Source organism: Pelophylax lessonae (assembly GCF_965119305.1).
Source record: "Pelophylax lessonae genome assembly, chromosome: 3".
Classification (NCBI taxonomy): domain Eukaryota; kingdom Metazoa; phylum Chordata; class Amphibia; order Anura; family Ranidae; genus Pelophylax; species Pelophylax lessonae.
Window position 1 is genome coordinate 481,077,905 of NC_138770.1, and position 22,591 is coordinate 481,100,495.

Genomic DNA, 22,591 nt, shown 5'->3' on the forward strand with positions numbered 1-22,591 from the left:
CAGGCCATTGGTTACCAAATGTAGTTTATCTTGTCTAAAAGCGGTGTTTTAAGACTCTAAAAGTCAAAAATACAGTCATTTTGGCTAAAAAAGGTTTTCAGACCTTTGGTGACCAAATGCATTTATTTTGACTAAAATAGGCTTTATAGACACCTGGAGACCTAAATAGAGTAATTTTGACCAAAAACATGTTTTCAGGCCATTGGTTACCGAATGCAATTATCTTGTCTAAAATCGACGTTTTGAGACTCTAAAAGACAAAAGTACAGTCATTTTGAGTAAAAAAGTTTTTCAGAACTTTGGTGACCAAACGCAGTTATTTTGACTAAAAAAGGCTTTTTAGACACTTTGAGACCAAAATAGTCATTTTGACCCAAACAAATGTTTCAGGCGATTGGTTACCAAATGCAATTATCTTGTCCAAAACCGGCTTTTTAAGACTCTAAAAGACGAAAATACAGTCATTTTGACTAGATTTATTTTTTACAGACAGTTCCAGGCAGGTCCATAGAAATGGCCACTCTACCGAGTCGAATGCTTTAGCCGTGTCCAAGGAGACCACCACCCTGCCACCCATTCCGTCGTGTTGTGCCTGGAGATTCATGAATAACCGGCGAAGGTTAAATGAGGTGTTCCTCCCAGGCATGAACCCGGCCTGGTCCGAGTGTATGAGTGAAAGGATCACCTTGTTAAGACGGAGGGATAAAATTTTCGCAAGGATTTTAGTGTCTACTGGGAGCAAAGAGATGGGACGGTAAGACTCTGGGGCGTGTAAGTCCTTGCCCGGCTTGGGGATGAGCACAATTAGCGCCTCCCGCATAGAAGGGGGCAGGGCTGCATCTTTGAACAGAGATTGAAACAAAGCCAATAATTTAGGAGAAAGGAGTTCCGAATATTGGGAGAAGAATTCAATCGGGAGGCCATCTAGGCCGGGGGCCTTAGATCTAGGGAACTTGGACACGGCTGCTGCAATCTCCTCCACAGAAATGGGTGCCTCGAGGGTCGCCATCTGGTCGGGTGTCAAAGTGGGAAAGTCAATGGAGTCCAGAAAGTCATGCATGTCAGTGCAGTCAGCGGGGGCCTTAGAGGTGTAAAGTGTACTAAAAAATGATCGGAAACACTGTGTCACCGCAGCAGGATCAGTGATCTCATTACCCAGGTCATCCTTTAAAGTAATAACTACCGGGGGCCTATCCTCACAATGGACTAAATATGCGAGGAGTTTCCCCGCCCGCTCTCCATGTGCAAACAGATTCTGCTTCTGAAAAAACATCTTAGATTTCGCCTTCTCATATTCAAGTTGGGAAAGGACTTTAGAGGTCAATTTATACTGGGATTCATGTGTCGGAGTCGGGTCCGCCATAAAGGCCTGTTCAGCTTCAATTAGACTTGTCGTTGCCCTGGAGCTCTCCTCAGCAGCCCGCGCTCTAACAGCTTTGATTTTGGAAATCATAGTGGATCTGGCGAACAGTTTAAATGCCTCCCACACTGCAGCCGGGGAGGCAGTGCCCTCGTTATCAGAAAAGAATTGTGTCCAGGTCCCCTCAATGTCGTTCCCATCAGACACCAAGGGGAGCCAGGCGGGATTCAGGCGCCAGGCTGGGGGAGGTCTATTGCAGGGCAAGGACAACAGTATCCAATAAGGGCAGTGATCAGACAGAGTCCGTGGGGCGAAGCCTGCCGCCAGTAACCTGGGGAGCAGGGTTCGAGACAACAAAATCAGATCAATGCGTGACATAGAATGGTGTGCAGCCGAGAAACAGGAGTACGCACGCTGAGCGGGGTATTTGCTGCGCCAAGAGTCGGCCAAACCAAAGCTCTCCAACAATCGGGAGAACCTGGTCGGGGACGACCCCGGCGGCGCCTGGGAGGCGCCACCGGATCTATCCAGACCCGAGTCCATCACATTGTTAAAGTCGCCCAGCCAGATCACCGGGGCCCCCGGGCATTGTGCCATAAACGCCAATCCCTCCATTATAACCACAGCAGAGTAAGGGGGGGCACATAGAAAGCCATCAGCAGCATCAATTCTCCATAGACTGACGTTTTGAGAAAGACATATCTACCCATTGGGTCAACCTGAGATCCTAGGAGCTGGAAATGTACCGATTTGGCCACCAGAAGCGCCACACCCCTGGAGTGCGAGCTATATGCAGAGTGCTGCACCCAGCCAACCCAGGGCCATTTGAGAGACTGCTGTACGCGGCCCTCCAAATGTGTCTCCACCAGTACTATAATGTCAGCCCGGACACCGCGTAAAACATTAAAGACAGCCGTCCGTTTAATCTTATCGCGCATACCCCTGACATTCCACGTCAACAATTTCAATGCGGCCATGGCAGGGGTAATACGGAGCGTGGAGCGGAGGCTCCCAGGATCTCAGGCAATAAGGCCACAGAACTAACAAGTCCACGGTCATACACTAGCATTAATAAACGGCAGCAAAAGAGCAGGCAGTTATTACTTGAGGTCAATGTGCATAGAACAGAAACAGTATAGAGATTGTACCAAATATAAACTGTAAACAATGGTAATACCCCAATCCCCCCTCCCTGCCCTGCACCAACCCCAACTTGTGAGGGCATGTTCCCAAACAAGTGCCTCAACCAGAACAGGCCCACATGCGACTGGTAAAGAGCAAGATCAAGAGGCCAGGGACCCCCAGGATAGGCAGCAAAAATACAGCAAAATACAACTAGGACAAGCAAGGGGGCCCGGGGGCCCGGGGGCCCAGGTCCAACAGAAGTCGCAGGGGGCAACAGGGAAGTTGGGCACAAACACACGCCTGAGCGGGTGTAGGGGGCGAAAACCTACAGGTGTATCGCTGGGTAGCAAAGCCTATGGGCAGGTGGAAATCCATAGGAAGAGAACAGAAAAATCAGTTCCATCTTTGGAGCTAGGGCGCTCCGCCGGTCAAACACAGGAGCAGCAGTGCAGGGAAATGAGGGGGGAGGGGGGGGAAGGGGGATGTAAAGTCTTGAGTTCCGCAGGATCTACAAAACCCCCTCCACCTCTGCAGCAGCGTAAGGCATAGGCAATCAGGGAGAAAGTATCATGAAGTCGCCAGGGCAAGGTGGTCAGGCTCTAGCTTCCAGTCCTTCTAACCAGGAGATGGCGGCTTCCGGATCCTCAAAGAAGTGGGCTCGGTCCTCACCCTCCACTCTAAGACGGGCCGGGTACAACATAGAGTATTTGATATTCTTGATACGCAGCCTGCGTTTGACCTCCAAAAAGCTCTTGCGGCGCCTCTGGACCTCAGCAGAGAAGTCGGGGAAAATCGCTATTTTGTGATTTCCAAATGGAATGTTCCCCTTAACTCTGGCCAGGCGTAATATGGCATCTCTGTCCCGATAGTTCAGGAATTTAGCGATGAATGTGCGGGGGGGTGCACCCTGAGGGGGGGACGCCCTGAGAGGCGATGTGTACGTTCCACAACAAAAGTGGGTGAGAAGGATTCTCTGCCATAAGTCTGAGTGAGCAATTGTTCCAAATAGGATGAGGGGTCTGCACCTTCAGAGCCCTCCGGGAGGCCAATGAACCGCAGGTTACAACGGCGCAGCCTATTCTCCATGTCATCTTGTTTTTGAAGGATAAGGTGTACTTGTTGCTGCAGTCTGTCTGAGGAGCTTTGCAATGGGGGGAGGGAGTCTTCCACCTCGCTAATTCTGTGTTCAGCCTCACCAACTCTGTCCCTTAGCTTCTGCATATCCTGACGCATCAATGATATATCTACCTTCACCTCCTCGATTTTAGTTGTCAGCATGGTCTGGCAAGTGGCAATCGCTTCCAACACCTTGGATGTAGCAGGGCTCTCAGGCTCCTCCACCACAAGCGACGGGCCGGCGCCATCTTGGATCGGGGCCTCCTTCTCCAGCCTCCGGAATGCAGCTAGTTTAGCCGCAGCTTCAGAGCCTTTCTTCGGCGGAGACATGCGGAGGTCAGTGCCGCGGGTGTGCGGGAGGTGAAGGGAGGATTATCGTGCCCGGAGGGCTGCAGGATTAGCGGTAAAGGATATCGGTCCGGCGGAGCTCCTCTCACACACGTCCTCTCACATGCTGCACCAGGCCACGCCCCCGGGCAAGAATCCTTTACTTCCATGTTTTTGGTGGAACGTGCTCATAGGGTGCCTATGCAACCTCTTCCTCCTGGAGCCCCCCCCCCCCGCGCACTTTCATCTTCAAATTCCTCAATTACTAAAGCCAGGGGAATGCAGGGGAGGCTCAAGATTGACAACTCAAGGATCTCCCTGTTCCCCGATTACTCTGCGGTGGTGCAGAAACAGCGTGCAAAATTCGTAGAGGTCAAGAGGAGATTGCGGGACTTGAATGTTCAATACGCTATGCTGTACCCTTCCAGGCTCCGGGTGGTGGCCCGGGATGAGGTGTTGTTCTTTGACAAGCCTTCTGCTGCTGTTCAATGGCTGGATGCTAATGGTGGGGCCCTGCGGGCGGCCACTTCCCCCAGGCAAGAAGACCTTTGAGGATCGTTTCTACTTTTTGGAACTTTTATACTCTTTTCGGCCGGTCATGGATCTTTTCGGTTCTCCTGCCTATACCTGGAACTTGATGTTACACACACTTTTCCTGTTATGATGGGAGCTCTTCTGCTGCACTAATGGTTGCTACCTCTCACATGGTTGCTAATTTTGAGGAGACTACACTGGCATCGGTGGTCCCTCTCCGGTTTCCCCCCCTTGGTCGTGACTGGACATGCCCTATTGACTCGTCCCTTCCCCCACACGTGGCAGACGTGTATTGCCTTTTTGTTCCCCCCTTTTTGCCTTTTTTCTGGTCCTGGACTTTGGTTCGATTTTTGCTTTTCCTGCATGTACTTTGTCGCTCTACTGCTATTATTTTACCCTATGCTTCGGATGTTTCTATTGACTGTTCTCTATGCTGGGGCTGCACCGGTACTGTGTGGGCTGGGCGACTACTCCTGTTGCTCTCTCTATATAGCTGGGCTGTGCTGATGGGGTGTAGTGGGTTCACCCTTTCTGGGTGCCCTCTTTCGCCTCCCTGGCCGGGTTGCCTGACACTCCGTGTATGGCTACATTTTGACTATGGCTGATAATATTTGTGTGATGTCCTGGAATGTGCGGGGCCTCAGCAACCCGGTAAAGAGGACGGCGGTGCTCCGCACCATCAAACGCCTGCAGGCAGATGTGGTTTGCCTGCAGGAGACCCATATGTCTCCTTCCACTTCCCCGTGTCTAGCTCCTAGCGTATTTAGTCACCAGTTCCACTCTGTTTACTCCACTTATTCAGGAAGGGGTGTGTATTTTGATTAAGAAGGGGGTACGGTTTCTATGCTCAAAGTCTGTGATTGACCCTGAGGGCCAGTTTGTTTTATCCTGCCAACTAGCAAGCCTTAGGTGTGTACTTGTGCCCCCCCCCCCCGTATTCTGCAGGGGTACTTAAACTTATCGTGCCACATATTGCTCAACTTCCTGCTGATGTTGGGGGACTTTACTGCTGTACTTGACTCTGCCTGGGATAGGTTTTCCTCTCACTCCGGTGGACCTATGCTGGCCGGGGGGGCTACGCCCCTTGCTCGGTTGGTGGGTGAATTCAGACTGACAGATGTCTGGAGGATGGGCCACCCTGAGGTACGAAAGTTTTCGTGCTTCTCGGCGTCACACTAAGGATTGTCTAGGATAGATCTGGGGCTGGGTAATGGTTCGCTACTGCCTCTGGTGGTCATGGCGGATTATGCACCCCGGTTGGTGTCTGATCATTCCCCCTTTTGGGTCCGTCTGTCCCTCCTGGATAATAGGGGGAAAACCCTTTGGAAACTCAATGCATTCTGGCTGACGCTCTTTCCTAGTCCTGATCCCCTGCCACCCAAACTAACGTCCTTTTTTGCTGACAATTTGGAATTCGCAGAGGTGGGGGTGGTGTGGGATGCGGCTAAGGCATTCATGGGAGGTCAGTTTATACGTACGGTTAACCCTCCTCTTGTGTTAGGGTAAAAACTGACCCCTTTTCAGGTTTTGAATGTCTGTAAGTATCACATAAATTTGTTTATTGCATCAAGATTTTTTTACTTTGTCAGGAACCTCTATTTAAACAATGTAATAGAAAAATAATCCTTTTCACTAAATTATAAAATACTGTGGTGAAAATTAAGACGTTCATGGTGTTAGGGTCAATTCTGACCCAGTTATAATATAGGATTTTAGGACACTAATAAGTGCCAAAACTGAAATCATAAACACTCTCTCTGCTTAGTAACAGTGACAGCCAATGCCCTCTCAACCCTGTGAGCTGTAGTTAGGGAGGGGTCTATCTCTTTTCCTGCTTGTCTGCTTCTCTAAATAAAGTGGCAGACGTGTATTGCCTTTTTGTTCCCCCCTTTTTGCCTTTTTTCTGGTCCTGGACTTTGGTTCGATTTTTGCTTTTCCTGCATGTACTTTGTCGCTCTACTGCTATTATTTTACCCTATGCTGTGGATGTTTCTATTGACTGTTCTCTATGCTGGGGCTGCACCGGTACTGTGTGGGCTGGGCAACTACTCCTGTTGCTCTCTCTATATAGCTGGGCTGTGCTGATGGGGTGTAGTGGGTTCACCCTTTCTGGGTGCCCTCTTTCGCCTCCCTGGCCGGGTTGCCTGACGCTCCGTGTATGGCTACATTTTGACTATGGCTGATAATATTTGTGTGATGTCCTGGAATGTGCGGGGCCTCGGCAACCCGGTAAAGAGGACAGCGGTGCTCCGCACCATCAAACGCCTGCAGGCAAATGTGGTTTGCCTGCAGGAGACCCATATGTCTCCTTCCACTTCCCCGTGTCTAGCTCCTAGCGTATTTAGTCACCAGTTCCACTCTGTTTACTCCACTTATTCAGGAAGGGGTGTGTATTTTGATTAAGAAGGGGGTACGGTTTCTATGCTCAAAGTTTGTGATTGACCCTGAGGGCCGGTTTGTTTTATCCTGCCAACTAGCAAGCCTTAGGTGTGTACTTGTGCCCCCCCCTGTATTCTGCAGGGGTACTTAAACTTATCGTGCCACATATTGCTCAACTTCCTGATGTGCCCCTGCTGATGTTGGGGGACTTTACTGCTGTACTTGACTCTGCCTGGGATAGGTTTTCCTCTCACTCCGGTGGACCTATGCTGGCCGGGGGGGCTACGCCCCTTGCTCGGTTGGTGGGTGAATTCAGACTGACAGATGTCTGGAGGATGGGCCACCCTGAGATACGAAAGTTTTCGTGCTTCTCGGCGTCACACTAAGGATTGTCTAGTAGTGTTGAGCGAACACGGACTGTATTATTCGTGTTCGTACCGAATAATTGGATTTTTTGTACCCGAACACGGACACTGACACTTTACTGTATGTTCGGGTAAAAATCCGTGTTCGGTCGTTTTATTTCCGGGTTTTGCATGCTTTGGCGCTCTTTTCATGGCGGGCTTTCAACAGCCAATCAACAATCGTTTAACTGGTGTGCCTTAAGCCATCCCAGCCATGCCTGCAAATGTCTCAGTAGCTGTGATTGGCCATCTGAAGCATGTGACCAAGTCTTTATAAGTTCCAGGCAGCCGCAGCGTCTTCATTCTGCTGCTTAGATCAGGGACAGAGCACACATCAACGTGCTGGCTGCTGATTAGGGAAAGACAGGCAGGAAAAAAACATTTGTGTCCGGATAGAATTGAGGGACAGGTCGGAGTGTTTAGGCAGGGCGAGTTGTAGGCATTTTAGGGATAGAGTCTGCTGAATTATAGGGTCAGTGTCTTCTACAAAGTACAATCGATATTGCTGTGTGGGGGGTGGGGTGACTCTGCACTCAATCCTGATCTACGATCTCTTCTCAATCCTGTTAGGGAGAGGCTGCTGCTGCTGAATTTTAGGGAAACTGTGTTCTACAAACTACAATCGATATTGCTGTGTGGGGTGGGATAGGAGATAGGCAGGTGCAGTGAACACAATCTTTTTGGGCTGCAGTGAACACAATCTTTTTGGGGTGCAGTGAACAACGTCCTTTTTGGGGTGCAGTGAACAAAATCTTTTTGGGGTGCAGTGAACAAAATCCTTTTTGGGGTGCAGTGAACAACATCCTTTTTGGGGTGCAGTGAACACAATCTTTTTGGGGTGCAGTGAACAAAATCCTTTGTGGGGTGCAGTGAACACAATCTTTGTGGGGTGCAGTGAACACAATCTTTTTGGGGTGCAGTGAACAACATCCTTTTTGGGGTGCAGTGAACAAAATCCTTTTTTGGGGTGCAGTGAACACAATCTTTTTGGGGTGCAGTGAACAAAATCCTTTGTGGGGTGCAGTGAACACAATCTTTGTGGGGTACAGTGAACAAAATCCTTTTTGGGGTGCAGTGAACAACATCCTTTTTGGGGTGCAGTGAACAAAATCCTTTTTGGGGTGCAGTGAACAACATCCTTTTTGGGGTGCAGTGAACAAAATCCTTTTAGGGTGCAGTGAACACAATCTTTGTGGGGTACAGTGAACAGAATCTTTGTGGGGTGCAGTGAACACAATCTTTGGGGGTACAGTGAACACAATCTTTTTGGGGTGCAGTGAACAAAATCCTTTGTGGGGTGCAGTGAACACAATCTTTGTGGGGTGCAGTGAACACAATCTTTTTGGGGTGCAGTGAACAAAATCCTTTGTGGGGTGCAGTGAACACAATCTTTTTGGGGTGCAGTGAACAAAATCCTTTTTGGGGTGCAGTGAACACAATTTTTGTGGGGTGCAGTGAACACAATCTTTTTGGGGTGGAGTGAACAAAATCCTTTTTGGGGTGCCTTGAACAACATCCTTTTTGGGGTGCAGTGAACAAAATCCTTTTAGGGTGCAGTGAACACAATCTTTGTGGGGTACAGTGAACAGAATCTTTGTGGGGTGCAGTGAACACAATCTTTGGGGGTACAGTGAACACAATCTTTTTGGGGTGCAGTGAACAAAATCCTTTGTGGGGTGCAGTGAACACAATCTTTGTGGGGTGCAGTGAACACAATCTTTTTGGGGTGCAGTGAACAAAATCCTTTGTGGGGTGCAGTGAACACAATCTTTTTGGGGTGCAGTGAACAAAATCCTTTTTGGGGTGCAGTGAACACAATCTTTGTGGGGTTCAGTGAACACAATCTTTTTGGGGTGGAGTGAACAAAATCCTTTTTGGGGTGCAGTGAACAACATCCTTTTTGGGGTGCAGTGAACAAAATCCTTTTTGGGGTGCAGTGAACACAATCTTTTTGGGGTGCAGTGAACAAAATCCTTTGTGGGGTGCAGTGAACACAATCTTTGTGGGGTACAGTTACACAATCTTTGTGGGGTGCAGTGAACACAATCTTTGGAGGGTACAGTGAACACAATCTTTTTGGGGTGCAGTGAACAAAATCCTTTGTGGGGTACAGTGAACACAATCTTTGGGGGGTACAGTGAACACAATCTTTGTGGGGTGCAGTGAACACAATCTTTTTGGGGTGCAGTGAACAAAATCCTTTTTAGGGTGCAGTGAACATCCTTTTTGGGGTGCAGTGAACACAATCTTTTTGGGGTGCAGTGAACAAAATCCTTTGTGGGGTGCAGTGAACACAATCTTTGTGGGGTACAGTGAACAGAATCTTTGTGGGGTGCAGTGAACACAATCTTTGGGGGGTACAGTGAACACAATCTTTTTGGGGTGCAGTGAACAAAATCCTTTGTGGGGTGCAGTGAACACAATCTTTGGGGGGTACAGTGAACACAATCCTTTTGGGGTGCAGTGAACAAAATCCTTTGTGGGGTGCAGTGAACACAATCTTTGTGGGGTGCAGTGAACACAATCTTTTTGGGGTGCAGTGAACAAAATCCTTTTTGGGATGCAGTGAACAACATCCTTTTTGGGGTGCAGTGAACACAATCTTTTTGGGGTGCAGTGAACAAAATCCTTTGTGGGGTGCAGTGAACACAATCTTTGTGGGGTACAGGGAACAGAATCTTTGTGGGGTGCAGTGAACACAATCTTTGGGGGGTACAGTGAACACAATCTTTTTGGGGTGCAGTGAACAAAATCATTTTAGGGTGCAGTGAACACAATCTTTGTGGGGTGCAGTGAACAAAATCCTTTTTGAGGTGCAGTGAACACAATCTTTGTGGGGTGCAGTGAACACAATCTTTGTGGGGTACAGTGAACACAATCTCATACTTCTGAACATTTGAGGGTGCTGCCTGTTCCATACTCCTCCTCCTACTGCTCAACCATCCTTTTAGGGGTACAAACAATAGTAATTGGGGCCTAGTGTGGTGGTGTACGTGTGAGATACATACACTTTCTTTTTGATCATATTTTCTATTCCGCTATTCAATTAAATCCTTTGGGGATCAATTAAATTGCGTGATAGTCTGTGTCGGTACGTGTGAGATCCACCTTTCCAAGTTTTTGGGGTTCATCTCATACTTCTGAAGATGTGAGGGTGCTGCCTGTTCCATACTCCTCCTCCTACTGCTCAACCATCCTTTTAGGGGTACAAACAATAGTAATTGGGGCCTAGTGTGGTGGTGTACGTGTGAGATACATACACTTTCTTTTTGATCATATTTTCTATTCCGCTATTCAATTAAAACCTTTGGGGATCAATTAAATTGCGTGATAGTCTGTGTCGGTACGTGTGAGATCCACCTTTCCAAGTTTTTGGGGTTCATCTCATACTTCTGAAGATTTGAGGGTGCTGCCTGTTCCATACTCCTCCTCCTACTGCTCAACCATCCTTTTAGGGGTACAAACAATAGTAATTGGGGCCTAGTGTGGTGGTGTACGTGTGAGATACATACACTTTCTTTTTGATCATATTTTCTATTCCGCTATTCAATTAAAACCTTTGGGGATCAATTAAATTGCGTGATAGTCTGTGTCGGTACGTGTGAGATCCACCTTTCCAAGTTTTTGGGGTTCATCTCATACTTCTGAAGATTTGAGGGTGCTGCCTGTTCCATACTCCTCCTCCTACTGCTCAACCATCCTTTTAGGGGTACAAACAATAGTAATTGGGGCCTAGTGTGGTTGTGTACGTGCGAGATACATACACTTTTTTTGATCATATTTCCTATTCCGCTATTCAATAAAAACCTTTGAGGATCAATTGAATTGCGGGATAGTCTGTCAGCAGGGTTTCCCAGGGCCATCCACCTAGCCCTGCCCCAGAAGTGGAAGAGATTGAGTGCAGCGATGCCCAACCACTTATTTCTCAAGATGAGTACATGCAAGGATCATCGCAGCACGTCTCCGATGATGACTAAACGCAGGTGCCAACTGCTGCGGCGTTCAGCATTGTGGAGACCGACAAGGAGGGCAGGGGTGAAGACTGGGTGGAAGATGATGTGGAGGACGATGAGGTCCTCGACCCCACATGGAATGAACGTCATGCAGGTGACCTGAGTAGTTTGGAGGAATAGGCGGTGGTCGCACAGAGCCACCAGCACAGCAGAAGAGGGAGCAGGGTGCAGAAGCGGAGCGGCCGTGCCCTAGACACTACGCCCGCTACTGCCCAACGCAGCAAGGGAACGAGCGCACCAAAGTCAGCTCAAAGGAGTTCTCTAGCGTGGAAGTTCTTTAGAAAATGTGCTGATGACAGGACACGAGTGGTTTGCACCCTGTGCAATCAGAGCTTGAAGCGAGGCATAAACCTTCTCAACCTGAGCACAACCTACATGATCAGGCATCTAAGTGCAAAGCACGAGCTGCAGTAGAGTACACACCTTCAAAACCAAGAAACGTCTCTGGCTCATCCTGCTTCCTCTTCTGCTGCAGTCTCGGCCGCTCCAGCCACATCTGTAGTGATACCGGCACCTGCCACCCCGCAAACAGACGATCTGTCAGCAACACCACCACCTGGGTCACCAACAACCATCTCCACAATGTCCCGTGGAAGCGTTCAGCTTTCCATCTCCCAAACACTTGAGAGGAAGAGGAAGTACCCCCCTACCCACCCGCGATCCCTGGCCCTGAATTCCAGCATTTCAAAATTATTGGCCTTTGAAATGCTGTCATTCCGTCTGGTGGAGACGCACAGTTTTAAAAACCTTATGTCGGTGGCTGTCCCACAGTACGTCGTGCCCAGCCGCCACTACTTTTCCAGGCAAGCCATCCCTTCCCTGCACAACCAAGTGGGGGAAAAAATCAGGTGTGCACAGCGCAACGCCATCTGTGCCAAGGTCCACCTAACTACCGATACGTGGACCAGTAAGCACGGTCAGGGGCGTTATATCTCCCTAACGGCACACTGGGTAAATGCAGTGGCGGATGGGCCTGAGGCGGATAGCAATTTGGCGCATGTCCTTCCACCACCGAGGATTGCAGGGCGCTTCAGTTTGCCTCCTGTTCCTAACTCCTCCTACTCCGCTTCCTCATCCTCTACCGCCTCCTCATCTGGACAGCGTAACACCTTCACCACCAACTTCAGCACGGCCAGGGGTAAACGACAGCAGGCAGTTTTACAACTTGCCTGTTTGGGGGACAAACCACACACCGCGCAGGAGTTGTGGAGGAGCATGGAACAGCAGACAAATGAGTGGTTGCTTCCAGCGAGCCTCAAGCCCGGCCTGGGCGAAATCTCATAGCAGCTCTGGGCCTAGCCGGTTTGACGCACATCCCTTGCCTGGCGCATGTGCTGAATTTGGTGGTGCAGAGGTTCCTTAAAAACTACCCCGATATGTCAGAGCTGCTGCAGAAAGTGCGGGCCGTTTGTGCGCACTTTCGGCGTTCTCACCCTGCTGCTGCTCGCCTGGCAGCGCTGCAGCGTAACTTCGGCCTTCCCGCTCACCGCCTCATATGTGACGTGCCCACAAGGTGGAACTCCACCTTGCACATGCTGGAAAGACTGTGCGAGCAGCAGCAGGCCATAGTGGAGTTTCAGCTGCAGCACGCACGCGTGAGTCGCTCTGCGGAACAGCACCACTTCACCACCAATAACTGGGCCTCCATGCGAGACCTGTGTGCCTTGTTGCGCTGTTTTGAGTACTCCACCAACATGGCCAGTGGCAATGACGCCGTTCTCAGCTTAACTATCCCACTTCTATGCCTCCTTGAAAAAACAATTCGGGCGATGATGGAAGAGGATGTGGCACAGGATGAGGAGGAGGAGGAGGATGAAGAGGTAACATTTCCAAGGCTTTCAGGGCAGTCATTCGCAAGGGGCTCCGAGGGTGGGTTCCTGCACACACAAACGCCAGGGACACAATTGTCCAGCAGGGGCACAGTTCTGGAGGATGAGGAGGATGAGGAGGAGGAGGAGCTGGAGGAGGAGATGGAACCATGTTCACAGCAGGGTGGCACCCAGGCCAGCTCATGGCCATCACTGGTGCGTGGCTGGGGGGATACAGAGGACACGGACGATACACCTCCCACAGAGGACAGCCTTTCGTTGCCTCTGGGCAGCCTGGCACACATGAGCGATTACATGCTGCAGTGTCTCCACAACGACAGCCGAGTTGCCCACATTCTAACTTGTGCTGATTACTGGGTGGCCACGCTGCTGGATCCCCGTTACAAGGACAACGTACCGTCCTTAATTCACTCACTGGAGCGCGATCGCAAGATGCACGAGTACAAGCGCACGCTGGTAGACGCCATGCTGCTGGCATTCCCATCTGACAGCGGGGCCGCAGTGGAAGCACAAGGCAGAGGAGGAGGAGGAGGAGGAGGAGGTCGCCAACGCAACCAGGGCACCGCCAGCACCTCAGAAGGCAGGGTTAGCATGGCCGAAATGTGGAAAAGCTTTGTCAGCACGCCACAACAAACAGCAGCACCAGCAGCTCAGATGGAACGTCTTAGCAGGAGGCAGCATTTTACCAACATGGTGGAGCAGTATGTGTGCACACGCCTACATGTAGTGAATGAGGGGTCTGCCCCCTTCAACTTCTGGGTCTCCAAATTGGGCACATGGCCTGAGCTTGCCCTTTACGCCTTGGAGGTGCTGGCGTGCCCTGCAGCCAGTGTATTATCTGAACGGGTATTTAGCACGGCTGGGGGCGTTATAACAGACAAGCGCAGCCGCCTGTCCAGAGACAATGTGGACAAGCTCACGTTCATTAAAATGAACCAGGCATGGATCCCACGGGACTTTTCCGTACCTTATGCAGAATAGCAATGGATACCGACCTTACCCACCCATTGTTCCATTTTTGCTCTTTCTCACTCTTTTGGGGTGTACCCTCATTTAAAATTTGTGAAAAGAAGCAGTGTTGGCTACCTCGTCCTCCTCCTCAGGGCCAGATTAACGTAGGGGCTATTGGAGCTGCAGCTCCAGGCCCCTACCTTTTATATAGGCCCCGGGTTAGCCATATTCACTGTTACCGCTCTTCTGTCACTTGTAAACACAGAAGTCTGGCTTCTATGCTCGCTTCCCCAGGCAGCACCCTCAGAACCTCCCCACACAGCGCGAAGGCCGGACAAGGAGGGACAGTTGCCGATGCATGGATGTGTTTATGGGCTTCAGAGACAGCATCCCATGTTGAAATAGGCATGCATGGCTGCACCCTTCCTCCCCTGGGTGCATGGCAAGGCACGGCCCTTAAGGCCCTTCAAAATCCTCAGCACCAAGCCCATGATGCTCTTAATCCGGCCCTGGTCCTCCTCCACCGCCGCTTCCACCTACACCGCCCATAGGTGTGCGCAGCCTATTGCATTAAGGTGTGCACCCCAAAGTTGAAATACACATGCATGTGTTTGCCAGCAGGGAGAGTAATGTATCGGGGCCATGTACCTGTAGGCAAAGAGAAATAGAGCAGAGCAGGTCCGAGGGAGATCTTTCCCATCTCCTCACTGGCAATGCTATGTGCCCTAGGTGATTAGGGTGTGCCCAGGCACACCCGGCACACCCTGTGCGCATGCCTATGTCACCGCCACATCCACCACCACCTCAACCTCCCTCCTACTCCATATGGGCCTCGTCCTTCAGAGATGAAGAAGAACATTGTTTTATTTTTCTGTTTCTTTTTGTTGTTTTAAGTTATTTCCCTATCCACATTTGTTTGCAGAGCACTTGCCATGCTCTTAATTACGTTTTGCTGCCATTTGCAGCACTCTAGCCCTTTCCTTTGGTGTTTTAGAGCCATTTTAGTGCCTTAAAGTTTGGGTCCCCATTGACTTCAATGGGGTTCGGTGTCTGGGAAAAGTTCGGTAAAAGTCCGGGACACGGACCCGGACTTTTTTTTAAAGTTCGGCCGAACCCGTCGAACACGGACATCTAGGTGTCCGCTCAACCCTATTGTCTAGGATAGATCTGGGGCTGGGTAATGGTTCGCTACTGCCTCTGGTGGTCATGGCGGATTATGCACCCCGGTTGGTGTCTGATCATTCCCCCTTTTGGGTCCGTCTGTCCCTCCTGGATAATAGGGGGAAAACCCTTTGGAAACTCAATGCATTCTGGCTGACGCTCTTTCCTAGTCCTGATCCCCTGCCACCCAAACTAACGCCCTTTTTTGCTGACAATTTGGAATCCGCAGAGGTGGGGGTGGTGTGGGATGCGGCTAAGGTATTCATGGGAGGTCAGTTTATACGTACGGTTAACCCTCCTCTTGTGTTAGGGTAAAAACTGACCCCTTTTCAGGTTTTGAATGTCTGTAAGTATTACATAAATTTGTTTATTGCATCAAGATTTTTTTACTTTGTCAGGAACCTCTATTTAAACAATGTAATAGAAAAATAATCCTTTTCACTAAATTATAAAATACTGTGGTGAAAATTAAGACGTTCATGGTGTTAGGGTCAATTCTGACCCAGTTATAATATAGGATTTTAGGACACTAATAAGTGCCAAAACTGAAATCATAAAAACTCTCTCTGCTTAGTAACAGTGACAGCCAATGCCCTCTCAACCCTGTGAGCTGTTGTTAGGGAGGGGCCTATCTCTTTTCCTGCTTGTCTGCTTCTCTAAATAAAGTGAAGAAACATAGGACAAATTCATTTCAGAGTTGCTGACTTTATTTTACCATTTTTTAAATTTGACAATGAGAGGTATGCTATCAAAAGAAAGGTCTAGGGGGTCATACCAAAAATATTAAAACCAATCTTTTCAAGGATAAAGAAGCCTAACAAGGTAACCAAGAGGTAAGAAACAAATTTGATGATAAATAATTATTCAGAGGGTATTTTATGACTGATTTAAAACACGGGTCAAAACTGAGCCTAACATCATGGATAGTAACGGAATTCTAACATAAGAGGAGGGTTAATGCCATTAAAACAGACACCAGGCAATGGGAGAATACTGTGTTGGACGCAGTGACTAGAGCGGAGGAAACTTATGTTAGGGACCCGTCAGATGATACTCAGAGGTCGTGGCTGGCTGCCCAATCTATGGCCAAGTCGGTCTCGATTCAAAAGGCTGAAAACAAGCGCTTCTTCTTGCAGCAGAGGTATTTTGAGAAGGGAGAAAACACGGGTCATATGTTGGCCATGCTGGTTCGCTCGCAGCAGCCTGCGGCATTTATACCCCAGATTAAGGATCCTCAGGGGGTGCTCTGGCACGCCACGGCTGACATACGGAGAGTACTTGGGAAGTTTTATGCTGATCTTTACTCCTCTAAGATCTCGGCTGACTCACGAGAAATTGCCGATTTTTTTGGCTTCCTGCGATTTGCCTTCTCTGTCTGCCTGGGACGTGGCTGTGCTTGGGGCCCCCCTTACGGAAAACGAATTTTATGCGGCCTTGAAATCTACTAAGCCTGGTAAATCTCCGGGGGCTGATGGTATCCCGTCGGAGGTTTACAGCCGATACGCTGAACAGTTACATTTTTTAGGTCATTGGTTACCAAATGCAGTTATCTTGTCTAAAACAGGCTTTTTAAGACTCAAAAGACGAAAATACAGTCATTTTGACTACATTTTTTTTCAGACCTTTGGTGACCAAAAGGTAACGAAATGCAATGATCTTGTCTAAAACAGACTTTTTAAGACTCTAAAAGACAAAAATACAGTAATTTTAGCTAAAAAAGTATTTTCAGACCTTTGCTGACCAAATGCAGTTATTTTGACTAAAAAAGGCTTTTTAGACACTTGGAGACCAAAATAGTCATTTTGACCCAAAACAAATGTTTCAGGCGATTGGTTACCAAATGTAATTATCTTGTCCAAAAACCGGCTTTTTAAGACTCTAAAAGACGAAAATACAGTCATTTTGACTAGATTTATTTTTTACAGACCTTTGGTGACCAAATGCAGTTATTTTGGCTAAAAAAAGGCTTTTAAGACACTTGGTGACCAAAATATAGTCATTTTGACCAAAAACATTTTTTCAGGCATTTTGTTACGAAATGCAATTATCTTGTCCAAAACCGGCTTTTTAAGACTCTAAAAGACGAAAATACAGTCATTTTGACTAGATTTATTTTTTACAGACCTTTGGTGACCAAATGCAGTTATTTTGGCTAAAAAAGGCTTTTAAGACACTTGGAGACCAAAATATAGTCATTTTGACCAAAAACATTTTTTCAGGCATTTTGTTACGAAATGCAAGTATCTTGTCTAAAAAAAGGCGTTTTAAGACTCTAAAAGACAAAAATACAGCAATTTTAGCTGCAGTTATTTTGACTAATGCAGGCTTTGAAGACCTAAATAGAGTCATTTTGACCAAAAACATTTTTTCAGGCCATTGGTTACCAAATAAAGTTTATCTTGTCTAAAAGCGGTGTTTTAAGACTCTAAAAGTAAAAAAATAAAGTCATTTTGGCTAAAAAAGGTTTTCAGACCTTTGGTGACCAAATGCATTTATTTTGACTAAAATAGGCTTTTTAGACACTTCGAGACCAAAATAGAGTCATTTTGATCAAAAAAATGTTTTCAGATCACTGGTAACGAAATGCAATTATCTTGTCTAAAACCGGCTTTTTAAGACTCTAAAAGTCAAAAATACAGTCATTTTGGCTAAAAAAGGTTTTCAGACCTTTGGTGACCAAATGCATTTATTTTGACTAAAATAGGCTTTATAGACACCTGGAGACCTAAATAGAGTAATTTTGACCAAAAACATGTTTTCAGGCCATTGGTTACCGAATGCAATTATCTTGTCTAAAATCGACGTTTTGAGACTCTAAAAGACAAAAGTACAGTCATTTTGAGTAAAAAAGTTTTTCAGAACTTTGGTGACCAAACGCAGTTATTTTGACTAAAAAAGGCTTTTTAGACACTTTGAGACCAAAATAGTCATTTTGACCCAAACAAATGTTTCAGGCGATTGGTTACCAAATGCAATTATCTTGTCCAAAACCGGCTTTTTAAGACTCTAAAAGACGAAAATACAGTCATTTTGACTAGATTTATTTTTTACAGACAGTTCCAGGCAGGTCCATAGAAATGGCCACTCTACCGAGTCGAATGCTTTAGCCGTGTCCAAGGAGACCACCACCCTGCCACCCATTCCGTCGTGTTGTGCCTGGAGATTCATGAATAACCGGCGAAGGTTAAATGAGGTGTTCCTCCCAGGCATGAACCCGGCCTGGTCCGAGTGTATGAGTGAAAGGATCACCTTGTTAAGACGGAGGGATAAAATTTTCGCAAGGATTTTAGTGTCTACTGGGAGCAAAGAGATGGGACGGTAAGACTCTGGGGCGTGTAAGTCCTTGCCTGGCTTGGGGATGAGCACAATTAGCGCCTCCCGCATAGAAGGGGGCAGGGCTGCATCTTTGAACAGAGATTGAAACAAAGCCAATAATTTAGGAGAAAGGAGTTCCGAATATTGGGAGAAGAATTCAATCGGGAGGCCATCTAGGCCGGGGGCCTTAGATCTAGGGAACTTGGACACGGCTGCTGCAATCTCCTCCACAGAAATGGGTGCCTCGAGGGTCGCCATCTGGTCGGGTGTCAAAGTGGGAAAGTCAATGGAGTCCAGAAAGTCATGCATGTCAGTGCAGTCAGCGGGGGCCTTAGAGGTGTAAAGTGTACTAAAAAATGATCGGAAACACTGTGTCACCGCAGCAGGATCAGTGATCTCATTACCCAGGTCATCCTTTAAAGTAATAACTACCGGGGGCCTATCCTCACAATGGACTAAATATGCGAGGAGTTTCCCCGCCCGCTCTCCATGTGCAAACAGATTCTGCTTCTGAAAAAACATCTTAGATTTCGCCTTCTCATATTCAAGTTGGGAAAGGACTTTAGAGGTCAATTTATACTGGGATTCATGTGTCGGAGTCGGGTCCGCCATAAAGGCCTGTTCAGCTTCAATTAGACTTGTCGTTGCCCTGGAGATCTCCTCAGCAGCCCGCGCTCTAACAGCTTTGATTTTGGAAATCATAGTGGATCTGGCGAACAGTTTAAATGCCTCCCACACTGCAGCCGGGGAGGCAGTGCCCTCGTTATCAGAAAAGAATTGTGTCCAGGTCCCCTCAATGTCGTTCCCATCAGACACCAAGGGGAGCCAGGTGGGATTCAGGCGCCAGGCTGGGGGAGGTCTATTGCAGGGCAAGGACAACAGTATCCAATAAGGGCAGTGATCAGACAGAGTCCGTGGGGCGAAGCCTGCCGCCAGTAACCTGGGGAGCAGGGTTCGAGACAACAAAATCAGATCAATGCGTGACATAGAATGGTGTGCAGCCGAGAAACAGGAGTACGCACGCTGAGCGGGGTATTTGCTGCGCCAAGAGTCGGCCAAACCAAAGCTCTCCAACAATCGGGAGAACCTGGTCGGGGACGACCCCGGCGGCGCCTGGGAGGCGCCACCGGATCTATCCAGACCCGAGTCCATCACATTGTTAAAGTCGCCCAGCCAGATCACCGGGGCCCCGGGCATTGTGCCATAAACGCCAATCCCTCCATTATAACCACAGCAGAGTAAGGGGGGGGCACATAGAAAGCCATCAGCAGCATCAATTCTCCATAGACTGACGTTTTGAGAAAGACATATCTACCCATTGGGTCAACCTGAGATCCTAGGAGCTGGAAATGTACCGATTTGGCCACCAGAAGCGCCACACCCCTGGAGTGCGAGCTATATGCAGAGTGCTGCACCCAGCCAACCCAGGGCCGTTTGAGAGACTGCTGTACGCGGCCCTCCAAATGTGTCTCCACCAGTACTATAATGTCAGCCCGGACACGGCGTAAAACATTAAAGACAGCCGTCCGTTTAATCTTATCGCGCATACCCCTGACATTCCACGTCAACAATTTCAATGCGGCCATGGCAGGGGTAATACGGAGCGTGGAGCGGAGGCTCCCAGGATCTCAGGCAATAAGGCCACAGAACTAACAAGTCCACGGTCATACACTAGCATTAATAAACGGCAGCAAAAGAGCAGGCAGTTATTACTTGAGGTCAATGTGCATAGAACAGAAACAGTATAGAGATTGTACCAAATATAAACTGTAAACAATGGTAATACCCCAATCCCCCCTCCCTGCCCTGCACCAACCCCAACTTGTGCGGGCATGTTCCCAAACAAGTGCCTCAACCAGAACAGGCCCACATGCGACTGGTAAAGAGCACGATCAAGAGGCCAGGGACCCCCAGGATAGGCAGCAAAAATACAGCAAAATACAACTAGGACAAGCAAGGGGGCTCAGGGGCCCGGGGGCCCAGGTCCAACAGAAGTCACAGGGGGCAACAGGGAAGTTGGGCACAAACACACGCCTGAGCGGGTGTAGGGGGCAAAAACCTACAGGTGTATCGCTGGGTAGCAAAGCCTATGGGCAGGTGGAAATCCATAGGAAGAGAACAGAAAAATCAGTTCCATCGGTGGAGCTAGGGCGCTCCGCCGGTCAAACACAGGAGCAGCAGTGCAGGGAAATGAGGGGGGAGGGGGGGGGAAGGGGGATGTAAAGTCTTGAGTTCCGCAGGATCTACAAAACCCCCTCCACCTCTGCAGCAGCGTAAGGCATAGGCAATCAGGGAGAAAGTATCATGAAGTCACCAGGGCAAGGTGGTCAGGCTCTAGCTTCCAGTCCTTCTAACCAGGAGATGGCGGCTTCCGGATCCTCAAAGAAGTGGGCTCGGTCCTCACCCTCCACTCTAAGACGGGCCGGGTACAACATAGAGTATTTGATATTCTTGATACGCAGCCTGCGTTTGACCTCCAAAAAGCTCTTGCGGCGCCTCTGGACCTCAGCAGAGAAGTCGGGGAAAATCGCTATTTTGTGATTTCCAAATGGAATGTTCCCCTTAACTCTGGCCAGGCGTAATATGGCATCTCTGTCCCGATAGTTCAGGAATTTAGCGATGAATGTGCGGGGGGGTGCACCCTGAGGGGGGGGACGCCCTGAGAGGCGATGTGCACGTTCCACAACAAAAGTGGGTGAGAAGGATTCTCTGCCATAAGTCTGAGTGAGCAATTGTTCCAAATAGGATGAGGGGTCTGCACCTTCAGAGCCCTCCGGGAGGCCAATGAACCGCAGGTTACAACGGCGCAGCCTATTCTCCATGTCATCTTGTTTTTGAAGGATAAGGTGTACTTGTTGCTGCAGCCTGTCTGAGGAGCTTTGCAATGGGGGGAGGGAGTCTTCCACCTCGCTAATTCTGTGTTCAGCCTCACCAACTCTGTCCCTTAGCTTCTGCATATCCTGACGCATCAATGATATATCTACCTTCACCTCCTCGATTTTAGTTGTCAGCATGGTCTGGCAAGTGGCAATCGCTTCCAACACCTTGGATGTAGCAGGGCTCTCAGGCTCCTCCACCACAAGCGACGGGCCTGCGCCATCTTGGATCGGGGCCTCCTTCTCCAGCCTCCGGAATGCAGCTAGTTTAGCCGCAGCTTCAGAGCCTTTCTTCGGCGGAGACATGCGGAGGTCAGTGCCGCGGGTGTGCGGGAGGTGAAGGGAGGATTATCGTGCCCGGAGGGCTGCAGGATTAGCGGTAAAGGATATCGGTCCGGCGGAGCTCCTCTCACACACGTCCTCTCACATGCTGCACCAGGCCACGCCCCCGGGCAAGAATCCTTTACTTCCATGTTTTTGGTGGAACGTGCTCATAGGGTGCCTATGCAACCTCTTCCTCCTGGAGCCCCCCCCCCCGCGCACTTTCATCTTCAAATTCCTCAATTACTAAAGCCAGGGGAATGCAGGGGAGGCTCAAGATTGACAACTCAAGGATCTCCCTGTTCCCCGATTACTCTGCGGTGGTGCAGAAACAGCGTGCGAAATTCGTAGAGGTCAAGAGGAGATTGCGGGACTTGAATGTTCAATACGCTATGCTGTACCCTTCCAGGCTCCGGGTGGTGGCCCGGGATGAGGTGTTGTTCTTTGACAAGCCTTCTGCTGCTGTTCAATGGCTGGATGCTAATGGTGGGGCCCTGCGGGCGGCCACTTCCCCCAGGCAAGAAGACCTTTGAGGATCGTTTCTACTTTTTGGAACTTTTATACTCTTTTCGGCCGGTCATGGATCTTTTCGGTTCTCCTGCCTATACCTGGAACTTGATGTTACACACACTTTTCCTGTTATGATGGGAGCTCTTCTGCTGCACTAATGGTTGCTACCTCTCACATGGTTGCTAATTTTGAGGAGACTACACTGGCATCGGTGGTCCCTCTCCGGTTTCCCCCCCTTGGTCATGACTGGACATGCCCTATTGACTCGTCCCTTCCCCCACACGTGGCAGACGTGTATTGCCTTTTTGTTCCCCCTTTTTGCCTTTTTTCTGGTCCTGGACTTTGGTTCGATTTTTGCTTTTCCTGCATG